This window comes from Magnolia sinica, chromosome 7 (assembly GCF_029962835.1).
Source record: "Magnolia sinica isolate HGM2019 chromosome 7, MsV1, whole genome shotgun sequence".
NCBI lineage: Eukaryota > Viridiplantae > Streptophyta > Magnoliopsida > Magnoliales > Magnoliaceae > Magnolia > Magnolia sinica.
Genome location: NC_080579.1, coordinates 51,818,682 through 51,834,784, shown reverse-complemented (window position 1 = coordinate 51,834,784; position 16,103 = coordinate 51,818,682). Strand labels below are relative to the sequence as shown.

Here is a 16,103-nt window from a genome sequence, read left to right as displayed (position 1 = left end):
GTGAAGCATAAGTTCAAGAAGCTGACTCGAACTCTGAAGTCTATCCTGTGTTGTTTGCAGGATAAGGGTGCCCCGCCTCCATCTCCTGATTCTGATGAGTAGTTGCAGTTGTAGTCGTCCTTTACTTTATTTTGTTGTTTGCTTTTGTGTAGCCGTTGTTGGCATTAGTAGTTGGAAGTTGTTTGTTGGTTGAAGTTTTAGATGTTTTGGTTCACATACTTTCTGATGTTTTATTTAAACCAACCTGATTTAAATGATTTTTAAACTCGCAAGTATACGAATCAGATGTAGATATGGTACGTATTACGAGATCATTCCCACGAGGACTGGTCGTCACAATTCAAAATTAAAGACTCTTCTTAACTAATCCAACAGATATTTGCGATAGTAATTAAATAAACTAAATAAAAATCAATGGAAAAATAACCAAGAATAATGATGAAAATTCAATCAAAGAGAAGACTAGGACTTTCGAATCCACCCCTAACTATCATAAACCTTGTTCTGCCTGTTGATTCACCCTAATCCAGATTGATATCAAAATAAATAAAGTGCACTCTATGTCCTTGGTCGGGCACACAGAATGTATAATTCCTTAAAGCATATGGATTACAACTTTCCATCCATGGTCAGGCATGAAGAGATGTAAATTCCTGTTTCTTCCTCTATAGGAACCTGTTCATGGTCAGACACAAGCACCTAGATAATGTTCCAAACAACATCCATAACTAGTCTTTGGTTAAACTCCTAGAATGGAGAAGCACAAAACTTTCAATTAAGCATACTAGAGAAAGAAACAAATAAATTAAATTAAGATTAAATCAACAAACAAGGACTATTCAAGTTGGAGGCTTCATCTCAGCCCTAGCTAAAGGATTTAGCTATCCATGTGATCAGTTAAAAAGTAAGAAAAATAACAATGATGGAATGAAAACATCCTGCTAAACTTTCTTCTCTTTTCTTCTCTTTTCTTTTCTTTTCTTTTCTTTCTCTTCTTTCTCTTCTCTTTCTCTTGATCTCCTCAAAACTCTCGATTTCTAGCCTTTTTCCCTCTGGCTTCCCCTTCAAAATGAGCTCTCTCTCTCTTTCTTATAGCAGCTGGAAGGACGGTGGAAATGCTGTCGCAGCAACAGCCGCGTGCGGACTCCCTTTCGCTGCCGAGTTCGGATGCAAAACAGCCCCATCTTTCCTTGCTCGGTTTCCAAATAAAGACCGTCCCTTAGGACGTTTTCGAATCATCTACATGATGGACGGCTTGGATTGTACATACGATCAAGTATGGTGGGCCAAAACTGCTGCAGAAATCGGACAGCGTCCGGCGCGCTAAAACAGGGTACGCGGATTCCGTCCGCTGTGGTGCTGGTGGGCCCCACGTCGATCCGTAAAAATGAACTTTCCGTCCGTTACACGCGCTGAAACGGAAATTTCCATTTTTGAAATAAGAGAGTCGGGTCAGCAGCGCTGACCGACTTAAGTTCGTTCGGTGCTCAGGCAGTGCACATGTGCACTGTGTACACACGCTATAGATATGGGTCCACTGTGATGATTTCGAGAAATCCAATCCGTCCATCCTATTGCTCATCTTCTTTAAATCGTTTAAGTCAAATTTGAAGTATATCCAGATTGTAGGTGGGCCTAAAATTGGAGATTAATGGGCTGATGTGTCCATTGACCCACTTCTCGAGATATCCAATGGTTGAAATTTAATATGTACGGTTTATTTATAGCATCCAGGCTATGCATGAAGTTTTGAGTCAATCGGATGGCGGGAACCATGTGATCTTGCATTCTGGACCATTTTCGGGCCTTTTTAACGTGAACGGCTTGATTTCCTCGGGTCCCTGGCATGTGAATTATTCAGTCTTAGTTCTCTCGAGTACATCCCTTGCTCTGATGACTTTGGAACATCAAATCCACGCTTGTAGTACTCTTTTTCCATCAACGCTCCTGATTTCATCCTGTAACAAAAATATAATTAAAATATTCCATTAAGCATTATCATGTACGTAAAATCATGCACTAATTAGGGTCTGATATGCAATATTCGACCCTTATCACAACCCCCAACCAGCATTTTGCTAGTCCCGAGCAAAACATGCGAAAAATAATTTTAGAAATAAAGAACAGTTCCTGTGAACCCGAGTGACTTGTGAACAGATCGTCGAGGCGCGAGAATTCTAAGATTCATGAATGGTGCACAGAATTTTTCTTTCTAGAATCAAGCTCACGATAAACTTCATAATCAATTTCAAAATATTAATCCATTAATTAGAATATTCTAAATATTGAGTTCCATGAGTGTATAGTGTCATCTCGGTTTACTCTCATTAAGAGATCCAATTGTCAATTTCATGATATCATTAGTAATTAACGACGAAATGCATGACAACTGAAACCAACACTTGCCTAATAGGTTAACTTTTCATTCTATCAGCCTTTGATTTTTTTATGAACAGTAACGCCAAGGAAGGGAATTAAATCCTCACCTATAGGGAGCAAACCTATGGTAAAGATTGTACACCTAACCCTTTTCTCATGTCAACCATGGGGAATCAAATCTTCATCTATAGGGAGCAAACCTATGATGAAGATTATATGACTTATGCTTTCTCTCAATTCTTAGTTATAGACCGAAGCTAAAAATTTCAGGCTGGTTTCTTTCATACTTAGTGATTACTAAGTTAATCATTCAATGTTGAAACGGAACCTTAATGTGCAACCGAGATGTGATATGTTAGATCATGACTCAATCAATGTTTAAAAGTTCTAATTATGGGTTAACAATTCAAACTTAACTGTGAAATCTAACGGATGGCTGAATCCTAGAGTTATAAATTACCGACATTCTGTACCTTGTAATGTTAAAATCACCCTTATCCTTCACAATCACTTCAAATACATAAGAAATTCCAGAAAAAATTTTAAAAATTTTCACAATTTGTACTCAGGACCAAGAAAAGACTGATGAGGTAATCTAATCGCCCACCCCCAACCTAAAATCGACATTGTCCTCAATGTAAAAGAAATAAGCATGCAATACATATGGGACAACGAAAATAAAAGAGGAGTGATGGACAAATAGTATATGTATGAAAGAATCTAGAGGCTTTCCAAAAAAAATATCCATGTAAGAGCAAGTCAGCATAAGAGAGAAATCAACAAAAGCAAAATGGTAAAAATGTAAAAAGAAAATCCTATCTATACCACTTTCGCAGGTGCTCTCGATTGCATTTAGCGTATGCAACAAGCCTTTAAACCCCTAGGTTACCCCTAGTGGACGAGTTGTAGTCTCGTGAGGGTTTGCAGCAATGCTACCCACAAACATTGAACTCATGAATGAGAAAAGTGAAATGGAATGAAAAACTGGGTTGCCTCTCAGAAGGGCTAAGTTTAATGTCTTCAGCCAGACAAGAGTGGACCATGAACTAATCAATCTTGATAACCTGGGTCCGCCAAATAAATTTCCTCCACATCTTTGTTCACCAAATAATCTAAATATGGTTTCAGCCGTTGACCATTTACTTTGAAGATATTCCCGTCTGTTAGATTTTGAATCTCAACTGCTCCATGAGGAAATACTTTTACGACTCGATACGGACCATACCACCGCGAACGTAGTTTTCCAGGAAAGAGGCGTAGCCTGGAATTGTACAATAATACTTTCTGGTTCGGTTCAAATGTCTTGCGAAGAATCGACTTGTCATGGAAGATTTTTGTCTGCTCTTTGTAAATTTTTGCATTCTCATATGCCTCATTTCGAATTTCCTCTAACTCATTGAGTTGAAGTTTACGATGTGATCCGGCCTTGTGCAAATCAAAATTAAAAGTTTTGATGGCCCAATAAGCATGATGTTCTAATTCCACAGGTAAGTGACAGGCTTTCCCAAATACAAGCTTGTACGGAGACATTCCAATCGGAGTTTTGAAAGCCGTACGATATGCCCAAAGAGCATCATTCAACCGTTGTGACCAATCCTTACGATCGGGGCGAACCGTTTTCTCTAAAATTTGTTTAATCTCCCGATTTGACACCTCAACTTGACCACTTGTTTGTGGATGATATGGCATTGCAACTTTATGAGTGATGAAATATTTCTTCATTAAAGATTCAAACGGTTTGTTGCAAAAATGAGTACCTCCATCACTTATAATTGCTCGAGGAGTGCCAAAACGAGAAAAGATATTTTCTTTTAAGAAACGGACCACAACTTTGTGATCATTCATTTTACATGGCACTGCTTCAATCCACTTAGAGACATAGTCGACGGCCACAAGGATATACACATAACCAAATGACGGGGGAAATGGGCCCATGAAGTCAATACCCCAAACATCAAATATTTCAACAATGAGAATATTGGTAAGTGGCATCATGTTCCTGTGGAAAATATTGCCCGTATGTTGGCATCTATCACATGTTGAGCAAAAGGCATGGGTGTCGCAAAACAATGTAGGCCAATAAAATCCACTTTGTAAGACTTTCACAGCTGTTTTCTTTGAACCAAAATGACCGCCACATGCATGATCATGACAAAAGGAGATTATACTATGAAACTCACTCTCAGGCACACATCTCCTAATAATCTGATCAGGACAAATTTTGAATAAGTATGGGTCATCCCAAAAGAAATGTTTAACCTCAGCAAAAAATTTGGATTTATCTTGTTTAGTCCAATGAGAGGGAAGTTGACCTGTAACAAGATAGTTTACAATGTCCGCATACCAAGGTAATTGGGAAATAGTTAGAAGTTGTTCATCAGGGAAAGACTCATTCATTGGCAAAAGATCCGCTGTGGACTCTAAGACAAGTCTAGACAAATGGTCGGCTACTACATTTTCAAAACCCTTTTTATCCCGAATTTCAATATCGAATTCTTATAGCAAGAGAATCCACCGAATCAATCGAGGTTTAGCGTCTTTTTTAGAAAGAAGATATTTTAATGTAGCATGATCTGAGAACACTATAACCTTTGATCCTATGAGATACGACCTGAATTTGTCTAGAGCAAATACCACCGCCAATAATTCTTTTTCAGTGGTAGAGTAGTTAAGCTGTGCATCATTTAGAGTCCTACTAGCATAATAAATGACATGAGGCATTTTGTTCAATCTCTGTCCTAGGACAGCTCCAACAGCATAATCCGAAGCATCACACATAAGCTCAAAAGGTAAATTCCAATTAGGTGGTTGGATGATTGGAGCAGAAGTCAGTAAATGCTTCAACTTATCAAAAGCTTGCCGACACTCATCATTAAGGACAAAAGCAACATCTTTAGCTAGTAAATTGCATAAGGGTCGAGAAATTTTGCTAAAATCCTCAATGAATCTCCTGTAGAATCCCGCATGCCCTAAAAATGATCTAATCTCCTTAACTGTTCTGGGTGGAGGAAGGCTAGAAATTAAATCAATCTTGGCTTTATCAACTTCAATGCCTTTACTTGAAATAACATGCCCGAGTACAATCCCTTTTTGAACCATAAAATGACATTTTTCCCAATTCAATACCAAGTTCGTTCTTTCACATCTTTCCAAGACAAGAGATAGATGGTATAAACATTCATCAAATGAAGAGCCGAAAATTGAAAAATCATCCATGAAAATCTCAAGAAAATGCTCAACCATGTCCGAAAAAATACTCATCATGCATCGTTGGAAGGTCGCAGGCGCATTACATAATCCAAATGGCATACGCCGATAGGCATATGTGCCAAAAGGACATGTAAATGTGGTTTTCTCTTGATCCTCGGGAGCAATGGGAATCTGATTATACCCGAAACAATCATCCAGGAAATAATAATAGCTATGCCCTGCCAATCTCTCAAGCATCTGATCTATGAAAGGAAGAGGAAAGTGATCCTTCCTTGTGACCAGGTTCAGTTTACGGTAATCAATACAAACTCGCCAACCCATAGTCATGCGCGTTGGTACTAACTCATTATCCTCATTCTTTTTCACCGTAATCCCAGACTTTTTAGGAACAACTTGAACTGGACTGACCCATGTGCTATCAGAAATGGGGTAAATGATACCAACATCTAACAATTTTAGCACCTCAGCCCGAACGACCTCTTTCATGTTAGGGTTAAGCCTCCTTTGCATTTCACGCGATGTTTTTGCGTTTTCTTCAAGATGAATACGATGCATACACACCGTGGGGCTTATTCCCTTTATGTCCGCTATTGTCCACCCAATAGCTGCCTTATGTTCTCTAATAACATTAAGCAACTTACCCTCCTGTTCTTTATCAAGGTTAGTAGCTATGATGACAGGCAGGGTTTCAGAAGGTCCTAAAAATGCATACTTGAGATTTTCAGATAATTGTTTAAGGTCGACTTTGGGTGGTTTCTCAATAGATGGGACCAGTTTAGACTCAGATGGTGGAAGGGGTTCCACTCTAGCTTTCCATTTTGTTGTATTCATTTCTGGATTAGAGTCAAGCAATGCATTGACTTCTTGGATGGAACTTTCTATGTCAAAATCTCTACCAAAATGTGCTAAACAAGTCTCAAGAGCGTCATCGGAAGATTCAAGGAAAGAGTCATGCACTAGACTCTCAATCATGTTCACTTCAAATATATCATCCGAGTCTGACATTTGTTGTCCAGCATTGAAAACGTTAAGCTTGATCCTCATGTTACCAAAGGACAACTTCATAATTCCATTCCTGCAATTTATGATTGCATTGGATGTGGCCAAGAATGGACTTCCTAAGATAACTGGGATTTGACTTGTAGGATTCTGGACAGGCTGAGTATCTAGAACAATGAAATCCACTGGAAAATAAAACTTATCAACCTGGATCAGCACATCTTCAATAATACCACGGGGCACCTTGACAGATCTATCAGCTAGTTGGAGTGTTATTTTGGTTGATTTTAGCTCACCAAGTCCTAGCTGCTTATACACAGAATATGGTAACAAATTGACACTCGCCCCTAAATTAAGCAATGCCTTCTCAATCTTATGATCTCCTATGACGCAAGAAATGGTAGGCGCTCCTGGATCCCTAAATTTAGGAGGGGTGTTGTGTTGAATCATGGAGCTGAGTTGCTCCGCAAGGAAGACCTTCTTATGAACATTCATCTTACGCTTTTGAGTGCATAAATCTTTAAGAAACTTAGCGTAAGCAGGAACTTGTTTGATAGCATCAAGCAACAGAATGTTGATTTGCACTTGCTTAAACATGTCCAATATCTCATTAAAGTTGTTTCCTTTCTTAACCGGTGCCAGACGTTGAGGAAAAGGTGCTTTAGGCACATAAGATGGCACATGAGTGGTTCCTGGAGAGTTAGAGTGTTGTTGGACTTTGGACGCACTAGTATGTCTCTCTATTTCATTTTGATCTTCCGCATTGGACTTTGATTCTTCCTTAGGCATCTCTACTTTGTTCTCGATCTGTTTACCGGACCTAAGGGTAATGATTGATTTGGCTTGCTCATGATATTGTTCTTGGTTTGAATTAGAGCCAATCTCATACTGTCCTTTTGGATTTACCACAGGTTGACTAGGGAACTTGCCCTTCTCTCTCTCACTCAATGTGACAGCAAGTTGACCCAACTGTACTTCCAGCTTGGCAATGGATTGCGCATTTGCATGTAAACTCTGCTGGTTAGCTAGTAAAGTATGTTGGGTGTCTTTTTGAAATTGAAGTGAACTCTGCATAAAAAGATTGAGTGTATCCTCAAGAGATGGTTTCCTAGATTGTGGAGGCACTTGTTGATACTGTGAGAACTGCTGAGGTTGTTGACTGCCAACTTGGGAGTAAGGTTGCATAGGAGGATTTCCAGATGGTCCTCCTTGTTGTGGTCTTTTTGCCCAAGAAAAATTTGGATGCCTAGCCCACCCTGGATTGTAGGTGTTCGAGTAAGGATTATTCTCAGTTCTCTGAAAGGTGTTCATAACATGTACTTGTTCAGAGAGAAATTCTGGAAATGCTGAACTAGATGGACAAGACTGCGTAGGATGGGCGAGACTAGAACATATGGCACATGACTCGACTTGAGTTGTTTGTGGAGGTCCATTATTTAACATTAAAGCATCCACTTTCTTTGTCAGGCTATCAATTTTGGCATAAAGATCTGGCGTGACTCCTACCTCATATATACCACCTTTCTTCTGTGGTTGGGGACTCCTTTCACCTCTATTTGAGTAGTCCCATTGCTGAGAATTTTCACATAAGGTCTCAAAGAAATTCCACGCTTTAACATCACTTTTGGTCATGAATGACCCTCCACTAGTGGCGTCAACCATGCGACGGTTTTGGGGTGTCAGACCGTCATAGAAGTATTGAACTTGTTGCCACTTTTCAAAACCATGGTGTGGACATTTAAGAAGTAAGTCCTTCCATCTTTCCCAACATTCATGAAAGTGCTCACCCTTTTTTTGTGTGAAATTCGTAATTTCTCTATGGAGAGCATTAGTTTTGTGAACTGGGAAGAACTTGTTTAAGAACTTCTTAGACAGTTGGTCCCATGTAGTGATATCCCAACTCCTAGAGAATTCAACCATGCTTTCGCCTTATCCTTCAAAGAAAAAGGAAAAAGACGCAAACGGATCGAATCGTCTGAAAAGTTTTGGAACTTAAAGGTGGAGCAAATGTCTAAGAATTCTTTCACATGATGATATGGATCCTCCTTATCTGAACCATAAAAGGATGACAACAGTTGTATGACCTCAGGTTTAAGTTCAAAGTGTGCTGCTGTGGTGGCAGGCAACACTATACATGAAGGCGCATTGAATTGGACAGGAGCTGAATAATCTCTAAGAGCTTTAGTTCCATTCTCTTCCGCCATTTCAAACAGGATGTTTCTAAATCTTCTATGAAAGGTTCTTTCTATTTCAGGATCAAAATGTGCTAGTTTTATGTTCAGAGATCTACGTCCTAGCATAAACTATGTTATCAATATAAGAAAGAAAACTAAACTAAGATGCAACCTAAGATGAATAAAACTAAAGGAAAAAGTTATGAATTCCTAAAAACAAGAGAAAGCTATGTAAACGAGAATTGGAAGGAAGAACCCGAGAAAAGGAGATGATGAATGTCTGAAGATTTGAGAGCTCCTCCTTTTGAAGACAATGTTATTTAGCAGCTTCATTCCTCAATTCCTGTAAACAAAAAGAAAATAAAAATAAATTAAATTCCTAAAATAATGCTAGAAAAAATCCTAAGCAACGGTTAATTTCTAAAAAAGAAAGTTTGTAATCTTAGAAATAAAAACTAAGTTAGTTTCTAAAAAGGGAAAAAATTTCTAAAACTAGAAAATAGAAAGTTACTTGAAAGAAGAATCAGAATCTAGAATTAGAAAATAGGAAATTTCTAAAAATAAAATAAAATAGCCTAGAAATAGAAACTTTCTAAAAAAAATAAAACCTTAATTCTAAAAATAGAAATTAGAAAAAAAATAGAAAATTTGGAAAGAGATTACCAAATTAGTAGTTTATGTCAGGTCCCTACAAAACAGGAAATAGGTTAGTTTCTAAAAAAATTTAACCTAAAGTTAGTAAAAAACCTAAGACTATGAATTATGATAAGAGAGAATCCTAAATCCAATTGGACCGAAACAGTCCCCGGCAACGGCGCCAAAAACTTGATGTTTTATTTAAACCAACCTGATTTAAATGATTTTTAAACTCGCAAGTATACGAATCAGATGTAGATATGGTACGTATTACGAGATCATTCCCACGAGGACTGGTCGTCACAATTCAAAATTAAAGACTCTTCTTAACTAATCCAACAGATATTTGCGATAGTAATTAAATAAACTAAATAAAAATCAATGGAAAAATAACCAAGAATAATGAGGAAAATTCAATCAAAGAGAAGACTAGGACTTTCGAATCCACCCCTAACTATCATAAACCTTGTTCTGCCTGTTGATTCACCCTAATCCAGATTGATATCAAAATAAATAAAGTGCACTCTATGTCCTTGGTCGGGCACACAGAATGTATAATTCCTTAAAGCATATGGATTACAACTTTCCATCCATGGTCAGGCATGAAGAGATGTAAATTCCTGTTTCTTCCTCTATAGGAACCTATTCATGGTCAGACACAAGCACCTAGATAATGTTCCAAACAACATTCATAACTAGTCTTTGGTTAAACTCCTAGAATGGAGAAGCACAAAACTTTCAATTAAGCATACTAGAGAAAGAAACAAATCAATTAAATTAGGATTAAATCAACAAACAAGGACTATTCAAGTTGGAGGCTTCATCTCAGCCCTAGCTAAAGGATTTAGCTATCCATGTGATCAGTTAAAAAGTAAGAAAAATAACAATGATGGAATGAAAACATCCTGCTAAACTTTCTTCTCTTTTCTTCTCTTTTCTTTTCTTTTCTTTTCTTTCTCTTCTTTCTCTTCTCTTTCTCTTGATCTCCTCAAAACTCTCGATTTCTAGCCTTTTTCCCTCTGGCTTCCCCTTCAAAACGAGCTCTCTCTCTCTTTCTTATAGCAGCTGGAAGGACGGTGGAAACGCTGTCGCAGCAACAGCCGCGTGCGGACTCCCTTTCGCTGCCGAGTTCGGATGCAAAACAGCCCCATCTTTCCTTGCTCGGTTTCCAAATAAAGACCGTCCCTTAGGACGTTTTTAAATCGTCTACATGATGGACGGCTTGGATTGTACATACGATCAAGTATGGTGGGCCAAAACTGCTACAAAAATCGGACAGCGTCCGGCGCGCTAAAACAGGGTACGCGGATTCCGTCCGCTGTGGTGCTGGTGAGCCCCACGTCGATCCGTAAAAACGAACTTTCCGTCCGTTACACGCGCTGAAACGGAAATTTCCATTTTTGAAATAAGAGAGTCGGGTCAGCAGCGCTGACCGACTTAAGTCCGTTCGGTGCTCAGGCAGTGCACATGTGCACTGTGTACACACGCTATAGATATGGGTCCACTGTGATGATTTCGAGAAATCCAATCCGTCCATCCTATTGCTCATCTTCTTTAAACCGTTTAAGTCAAATTTGAAGTATATCCAGATTGTAGGTGGGCCTAAAATTAGAGATTAATGGGCTGATGTGTCCATTGACCCACTTCTCGAGATATCCAATGGTTGAAATTTAATATGTACAGTTTATTTATGGCATCCAGGCTATGCATGAAGTTTCGAGCCAATCGGATGGCGGGAACCATGTGATCTTGCATTCTAGACCATTTTCGGGCCTTTTTAATGTGAGCGGCTTGATTTCCTCGGGTCCCTGGCATGTGAATTATTCAGTCTTAGTTCTCTCGAGTGCATCCCTTGCTCTGGTGACTTTGGAACATCAAATCCACGCTTGTAGTACTCTTTTTCCATCAACGCTCCTGATTTCATCCTGTAACAAAAATATAATTAAAATATTCCATTAAGCATTATCATGTACGTAAAATCATACACTAATTAGGGTCTGATATGCAATATTCGACCCTTATCACTTTCCCTGTCGTGATTCATGTAATCTGGACTAGTATTGTGAAAAATTTTGTTAAATGGAATGCATATTGCTTATCGTTGAAGTTATACTGTGAATGCTGTGTGGGTGGATTATGTGGATGTTGAATCTTACAGGTTACATCCTCTGTTGAATGTAGGGTATGCCTCCTAAGGGTTAGAAGACTTCGGCCCGTCTCTCCTTGGTTGAGTCGCTTGTTGGGGTTCCTCCCCTGAGCGATAGCCAGACGGATCCACAGTCGGGCCTGTCTCATGCTGGTGTTGGGCTAACACCGGTGATTCCACCTATGGCTCCTCTAGTCACACCTTCGGTTCCTGAGCCGAACCGTGCGTCTGCGTCTGCTCTGCGTTCTGATAGGTTTGAGCAGATGATGCGGTTGATGCAGCAGCAGCAGATTCAGCAGCAGCAGCAGTTTCTGTCTTCCATGGCTGGCATCTTTGCTCAGTCAGTGGGGGCGACTCCACCTGCTTCACCTATGCCCCCATCTGGGAGCGCTAGTGCGAGCGGCACATTTGAACAATTTCAACGCTTACGACCTCCCACATTTGCGGGTTCTCATAGACCCGAGGAGGCCGAGTACTGGATTGATCACATCTCTAAGATGCTGAGACCATTGCACTGTTCAGAGGTTGAGCAGGTCGAGCTTGCCTCCTTTATGTTTGAGAAGGAAGCCAGTTTATAGTGGGACAGTGTTCTTCACACTCTTGAGGAAGGATATGAGTGGTCGTGGCAGGCGTTTGAGGCACCCTTCCACGAGAAGTATTTCCCGGTTACGTACCGATATGAGAAAGAGAGTGAGTTCCTTCGCCTCCGCCAGGGAGGGATGTCGGTGACGGAATATGAGAACCGGTTCACTGAGCTAGGTCACTATGCTCCCTTGATTCTGAGCGATCAGCCGATGAGGATACGGCATTTTTCTGAGGGATTGAGGCCTGAGATCTGATCGAAGATGTGCTGTGCTAGCATATCTTCGTATGCGGAGTTGGTGAGCATGTCCTTGCGAGCAGAGTAGGACGGGGACAGGTCGTCCCGTATGCGAGCACCCATGGTTCCTAGGCCGCGACCTGACTTTCAGAGTGCACCTTTTCTCGGCAAGAGGTCGCGGGCAGATTCTCCTCCAAGGCGTTCAGCGCCGCCCGCTCAGCAGGTGCGAGCTGATCTTCGCTGTTCGTACTGTGGAAAGATGGGACATTTGGATCGTTCTTGCTTTTCGCGTATGTGGGATAGTGGATTTACTCCACCACAGAGGATCAGCCGTCCGATGCCTCAGGTTATTTCACCTCCACCTCTTCGTTCAGCGCCAGCTCATCCATCCTTCAGACCTTCTGTACCTAACTTCAGGCCACCTCAGCGGCCCATGGTTCCTTCGCCGAATCATCGCAGTAGGCTCGAGTTCATGCGCTCTCAGCTGAAGCGCCTATGTCTGACTTAGTGCCGAGATCCTTCGAGGTTACAGCGCACATTGAAGGTATTCCCATTTCTATGTTAGTGGATACAGGGTCCACTACCTCTCTTATATCGTATGCGGCAATTAGGCGTCTGAGTTTGAGCACTGTTTCTATGTAAAGAGTGACGCTCACTACCGCTACGGGGATCTCCTCTGCTATGAACAAGCGTTGTTTGGATTGTTTGATTGATCTAGGAGGTGGATCGATTCTTATTGACTTTTTTGTCACACCTCTTTTCCATTACGATGTTATTATGGGTATGGATTGACTCATGAGGATACGAGCAGAGATTGATTGTGAAGCAAGGTCGGTGACAATTCATGGACCTGAGGGCGAGACAGTTACTTTCCCAGTTCAGGTCAGTTACCCTTTTCGTCTTGCTTATTATACTTCTCTGTTGGAGAGTATAGCTGAATCGGCGTTTAAAAACACGCCTGTAGTTTGGGAGTTTGAAGATGTGTTTGAGTCGATTCTTGGATTACATCCTCAGCGTGAGATTGATTTTACCATCGATCTCATGCCTGGTGCGGCACCCATTTCTTTGCCCACCTATTGTATGCCTCCGAGTGAAATGGAGGAATTGAGGAAGCAGATAGATGGTTGGTTGAATTTGGGCTTTATTCGGCCTAGTATGTCTCCTTGGGGAGCACCTGTCTTGTTTACGAAGAAGAAGGATGGTTCCTTGCGATTATGTATTGATTATTGCAGGTTGAATCTGGTAACTGTGAAGAATAAGTACACTTTGTTAGGATCGATGATTTTTTTGATCAGTTAAAGGGGGCATGGTACTTTTCGAAGGTTGATCTGCAGTCAGGGTATCATCAGTTGCGCGTCAAGAATGAGGACGTGTAGAAAATTGCTTTCAGGACTAGCCTCGGTCACTATGAGTTCCTTGTGATGTCGTTCGGTCTTACGAACGCACCGTCCGTGTTCATGGATCTGATGAACAAGGTGTTCCGGCCATTCTTATTCCGATTCATCATTGTCTTTATCGATGACATCTTGATATATTCTGCGAGTCAAGAAGAGCATGAGGAGCACTTAAGAGCAGTCTTGGATACTCTTAGGAAGAATCAGCTTTTTGCGCAATTCACGAAATGTGATTTCTGGAAAGAAGAAGTCAAGTTCCTGGGACATGTGGTGTCCAAGGAAGGGATAGCTGTCGATCTTGCTAAGGTAGCTATAGTGCAGGACTGGAAGCAGCCTGGTTCAGTTACTGAGGTAAGAAACTTTCTGGGTCTAGCAGGCTATTATCGACGCTTCATACGCGACTTCTCGAAGATAGCTAGACCGTTGTCTTAGTTGACACGGAAGGATTTGAAGTTTGCTTGGAATGAGAGGGCAGAGGTAGCTTTTCAAGAGCTGAAGGACAAGTTGACGTCCGCCCCTGTGCTAGTATTGCCAGAGCAAGGGGTTAAGTATACGATATATACTGACGCCTCTCGCGTTGGCCTGGGTTGTGTCCTTATGCAGAAGGACAGGGTGATTGCTTATGCTTCGAGACAGTTGAGGAAACATGAAGAGAATTACCCTACACACGACCTGGAGTTGGCAGCTGTCATTTTTGCATTAAAGCTCTGGAGACATTACCTCTACGGAGAGGAGTTCGAGCTCTTTTGCGACCATAAGAGCCTTAAGTATATTTTCACGCAGCGTGATTTGAATATGAGGCAGCACCGATGGATGGAAACATTCAAAGACTTTAAGTTCGATGTTTCTTACCATCCGGGCAAGGCGAACCTTGTGGCAAATGCGTTGAGTCGCAAGAAGGCTATAGAGTTTGCGGCTCCGCTAATGATAGCAGAATGGGACATGTTGGAGTTTGTGTGAGACTTTGAGCAGAAACTTATGGTGGAAGAGCCGTATGAGGTTATCGCACACATTCATGTACAGCCCATCATTGATGAGAAGATCTTTGCAGCTCAGGCAGATGATGAGCTTTTGGCGAAGATGAGAAAGCGGGTTGGTACAGATGAGAACTCCGAGTGGAGTGTTGGTTCTGATGGGGGCCTACGATTTTGTGGCCGGTTATGTGTCTCAGACATTCCTGACTTGAGACGGGAGATTCTCGAGTTAGCCCATAGTTCTAAGCTTGCGATGCATCTAGGTAGCACGAAGATGTATTAGGATATGAGAAGATCTTATTGGTGGGACAACATGAAGGTTCACATTGCTAAATTTGTATCTCGTTGTCTCACGTGCCAGCAGGTCAAGGCAAAGCATCGCCGACCTTTGGGGTTGCTTCAGCCCATGCCCATAGCAGAATGGAAGTGGGACTTCATCTCTATGGATTTTATTTCTGGGTTGCCGAGAACGAGGAAGGGACATGACTCTATTTGGGTGATCGTCGACCGATTGACGAAGTCGGCTCATTTCTTACCGATCAGAGTCACAAACTCTGCAGACGAGTTGGCTAGATTGTATATCAAGGAGATTGTACATTTGCATGGAGTTCCCTTGGAGATTGTGTCTGACAGAGACACGCGTTTTACATCTATCTTCTGGACTCGTATCCAGGAAGCGATGGGTGTGAAATTGAAGTTTATCACCGCGTTTCATCCGCAGACAGATGGGCAGACGGAACATGTGAATCAGATTCTGGAAGACATGTTGCGGCTTGTGTTTTGGATTTCAAGGACAGTTGGGATGATTGTCTCCAGTATGTAGAGTTCGCGTATAATAATAGCTTCCAAGCGAGTATCGGCATGGCTCCCTACGAGGCATTGTATGGTCGCCCATGCAGAGCACCGCATTGCTGGACAGAAGTTGGCGAGTGTAGTTTGCTTGGCCCGGAGTTGGTGCAGGCAACTTTAGAGAAAGTTGACATTATTCGACGTCGGCTTCTGACAACCTAGAGTAGGCAGAAGAGTTACGTTAATACGAGGCGGCGACCGCTTGAGTTTGAGGTTGGAGACCATATATTTCTTAAGGTCTCTCGTATGAAGGGAGTTCTGCGGTTTGGTAAGAAGGGAAAGCTAACGCGGAGATTTATTGGTCCATTTCTAATTCTGGGTTGAGTGGGAGTGGTAGCCTACCGCTTTGCTTTGCCCACTTGTGGGCGTGCATAACGTATTTCATGTCTCTATGCTGAAGAAGTACGTTCCTGATCCTTCGCATATTATCAGTTGGGAGTAGGTGCAGTTGAGCGAAGATGCCACATATGTACTGCGACCGACGCGTATTTTAGACAGGAAGGAGTAGGTATTGCGTAGCAA

The 16,103-nt window shown here is 41.4% G+C and overlaps 1 non-coding gene across 1 annotated transcript; it reads left to right on the top strand.

Annotated features, from left to right (window-relative positions):
- The first annotated feature begins 8,308 nt into the window (after positions 1–8,308).
- On the top strand, positions 8,309–8,415 carry LOC131252283 (small nucleolar RNA R71). Its single transcript, XR_009174316.1, has one exon. It is a non-coding gene; the product is annotated as a small nucleolar RNA R71 (small nucleolar RNA).
- The last annotated feature ends 7,688 nt before the right edge of the window (positions 8,416–16,103 follow it).